Below are 3,981 nucleotides of genomic sequence, written 5' to 3'. Positions count from 1 at the left end.
GAATCCATTGCTAATACGAGATTTGAAAAGGGAGGAAAAAAAAGTTCGGCAAAAGACGGGATCGAACTCGGGTTGATCGCGTCAAAAAGCCAACGACACGCACTTATCTATCTGCGCCACTAGAGCTGATGATTTACAACTACTTTTAACTAAATGTAAATAGACACTCCGTATTTTTTTTGTTATTTTGTTTTTTAGACTTGCATTTGCATTTGCGTTTGTAATTTGTTATTTTGTTTTCAGAATTGTGATTTGTTTTGCACTTCTCAGCCACCGTAATTTCATCTAATAGATCAAATCAACAACCCTAAACCTAAACATCGCGTAGCATATACACGCCAAAGTCCATTTTTGCGTATCAATACCACGAGTTTTCGTTTTTATTTGGCGTACTATTTATACGCACTTTCATGAGATCGGGTTGGTTTTAGTGTGAAAACCTATGATTGCTCTTCTCATTTTTCTTGCAGTATGTTTCACATCAGTTATTTTTATCCTTATTTAAGTTATTTATACGTTTGATTATCAAGACATTGTAATAGAGTTTGAGAACAGGATTGTAAACATTGTTAACATCCCTCAACTTGAAAGAGCAGTGCGTTGAGCAGATAATTCTCACATTTCTCCGTGACTCTCTCTCTTTCTCTCTCTCGCGCTCATGCTCCATTTTCTTTGCCTAAAGATAAGAGAGTGCTGGCAGCTCCAGCTATCTGCAGGTGTTTGTTTCACATCTCAGCAGACAGATGGCTTCTGCCTTTGGGCCTTCGCTGGAGTCGAAAATGAAACGGGAAGAAATGAGCAGAGAGGAGAGATTTGGGGGCTCATGCAAATAACAATCAGCATCATTCCCCTGCGGCTCCAGACTCTGCCACCAAATGAAATGAAAATCAAAAAAGAGAACTCAGTCAAAGCGACAGGAACAAATGTATCCATTCATAAGAATGAAACCTTTAATTAAAGCCTGCAGTGTGAAACTGTTGTTGAAGTTTCAGAGGAGCAAGCACTTAAATTGTTCACAAATTAATAAGAAATATTAAATAAGAAAATGAATAACAATATTTATATAAAAAGTTTGAACTATGTAAAATTTTTTAATTTATTGAAGACTCTTATGCTCACTAAGCCTGCATTTATTTGATCAAAAATGCTATAAAAACAGAATATTGTGAAATATTATTACAATTTTGAAATAACTGTTTTCTATTTGAATATATTTTAAAATGTGATTTATTGCTGTGATGCAAAACTGAATTTGTCTTCAGTGTCACATGATCTTCAGAAATCATTCTGATATGCTGATTTGCTGCTCAAGAAACATTTCTGATTATTATCAGTTTAACACAGTTGTGCTGCTTAGTATTTTTGAGAAAACCATGATACATTGACTTTTGACATTCAGTGCATCCTTGCTGAACAGCTGAAAAAAAAAACTTTTCAAACTTTCAAACTTTTCAGCAGTTGTGTTCGATACATAAACAGTGCTAAAATGTCTAGACCGCATGTCATAATAAAGAGAAAACACAAATATTTTAGGAATATGTTTAAACCTACAAATTGTATTGTCATTTATTAGGCAAATAATAAATGGGGTATTTTCTTACAATCTCTATATTTCACAATTCTGACTTTATAACTCACAATTGCATGTTTACATCTCACAATTCTTATTTTCTGAATTGTGAGATATAAACAGAGAAAAAGCAGAACTGCGAGTTTTTATCTTGCAATTCTGACTTCATAGCTCACACTGCACACTTTTTCTGAGCAAAAAGTCAGAATTCTGAGATAAAGATTCTGATATCTTTTTTTTAATTTTTTATTCAGTGTCGGAAACAAGCTTCCACACTATGCAGTACTGTATGAGCAACAGAAATGTGTGGTGCTGTCTCTCATTTTGCGGCACATGCTCTTCAGGTCTCATCTCTCATGCTGTTGTCAGGCAGGAAATGGAAAGGAGAGGTTCATTTACAGCAGCGCATTGATTCTAGAGTTAGTTGAATTAGATGCTGGAGACTGATGTGGTTCTTCATTAATTTCAACAGGGACATAGTAAGTATGTTAGTTTTATGTTACATTGTGCCTTTATAACAGACACCATCCTCTTTGTGATATAAAAAAGTCGCAAAGATTATGAGAGAACATGGAGTCGATATGGAACAGCCTGGTCCACGGGTCTCAGATAACATGACTTATGGGACGTTGAAAGAGAAGCCCCTCTAATGGACCTCTATCTGGAGTAAAAGCCAACAACTCTCATTTTCACGTAATGAACCAGAGGGCTGGCTTTTCCCTCCAAGTCAGAAAGCGAGAACGCTTACATGAAAATCTTACATCATACAACCAGCAGCATTTGCAAATCAGATTGAATATGGCCTTGCAGAGTTGATAAAAACATTCAATCTAATGATGGCTCATCTCATTCCCTGGGGAAGAGCAATTGAAATGCCCTTGCAAAGTGTAGCGTGCAGCTCATAATGATAATGAGTTTTGCACCAAAGAAAAGTGAAATTGCAGAAACTATTGGATGCTTGGCGGTTTGTTTTGTATCTAACAAGTTGACCATTCTGCATTCTTTCAAAGAAATTGCAGTAGTTTTATTTTCTGAGGAATGTTTTCATATCGTCCTGAGAAGCATAGAAAAAAAGCATCTTTTTTTTCTTTTTAACATTATTACATTGTTTGGAGCATAATAAACAAATGGTTGGGGAAAATGTATTTTTTAATTAATATTTTATGATATTTTCTATGTAGAGGACACCAGGAGTTAATAAGAAACTGCAAACAAGACAAAAACCCCCCAAAAAATTGTATGTTCTATTTTTATAGTCAATATACCAGTCAATTTGTATTTAAAAAAAAGTGGTAACCTGCAATTATTTCAAGGACCTATTTATACTGATCTTTTGCAAAAAAAACAAACAAAAAAAAAACATTTACTTTTTCCAGTAATTATTCTATGAAATGTGTATTTTGATTTCAAACCATATTTGACACTTGAACTTCATTCCTCTCTGTTTTGAAAAAATAATATATGTTGTATTAAGTTATGATATTATAATATTTATTATAATTAAGATAATTTAGTTATGGTACACAAAAAAAATTGTGTAGGATTTACTTTGAAAAAATATTTTTGTATTTTTTTCAAATTTACTTGGAAAATGTTAGCAATTTTCAATTGTGAATACATTTCTGAAATGATTACAAAGAATTGGTAGGTAACACTCTGAATTAAATGTGAAATTTCAAGTAGAAAGTAGACATTTTTTTATTGTAAAATGCACTCCAATAGTGTTTGTTTCATTTACTACTTAAAAAAAAAATATATATTTTTTTTACAGTGCATCATGGGTGAAACCATTCAAGAGTGAATGGGAAACAATCATTTTGAATTCATTTAAAAATAAAGCTGATTATATGTTACATATCCAACTTTTTCTTCCTGTAAGAGTGGGTGTGGCCATTTGTACATTTTATGGGTCTGGCATCCGGTCTCATCTGCGTCCAGCTATTTTTAGCTGTACAAAACAGCTCGTTTTGGCTGCTTGATATTGAAAATGGGTGTGTCTTACCATATTATTTTAAGGTATTATCTTAATTATGAACACACTGGTTTGTAGTGCAAACAGTTTTACTCGTTATTAGTGGCTAATCAACCAGAAGTCTCGCGCATAGGCTTACTTCCACTTTGAAGAAAAAGGTGGATATAGTTCATACAAATATCAGATATTCTATTTTGAATTTCAGAGAGTTAAGCACTTAAAGGAACACTCCACTATTTTTGAAAATAGGCTAATTTTCCAACTCCCCTAGAGTTAAACAGTTGAGTTTTAGCGCCTGAAAATAGGCTTATTGGAAGTTACCTAGCTGGGACTATTTTCAGGCACTGCGTAATATCATTGCGCCTGCTGCACCCATGGTACGGCAGCAAAGTTCCTTGATTATTACGCCGGAATGAGAGTATAGTTCCTAGCCATATCG

The 3,981-nt window shown here is 33.8% G+C and overlaps 1 protein-coding gene across 1 annotated transcript in view; it reads left to right on the top strand.

The window, feature by feature from the left end:
- The window catches only part of LOC107661906 (probable G-protein coupled receptor 158), a 26,457-nt gene that overhangs the window by 4,741 nt on the left and 17,735 nt on the right, over positions 1-3,981 (top strand). The window lies entirely within an intron of this gene.

This window comes from Sinocyclocheilus anshuiensis, unplaced genomic scaffold, assembly GCF_001515605.1.
Source record: "Sinocyclocheilus anshuiensis isolate Anshui unplaced genomic scaffold, SAMN03320099.WGS_v1.1 scaffold723, whole genome shotgun sequence".
Classification (NCBI taxonomy): domain Eukaryota; kingdom Metazoa; phylum Chordata; class Actinopteri; order Cypriniformes; family Cyprinidae; genus Sinocyclocheilus; species Sinocyclocheilus anshuiensis.
Note: the sequence above shows the minus strand (reverse complement) of the source record. Positions and strands in the feature narration are given on the sequence as shown.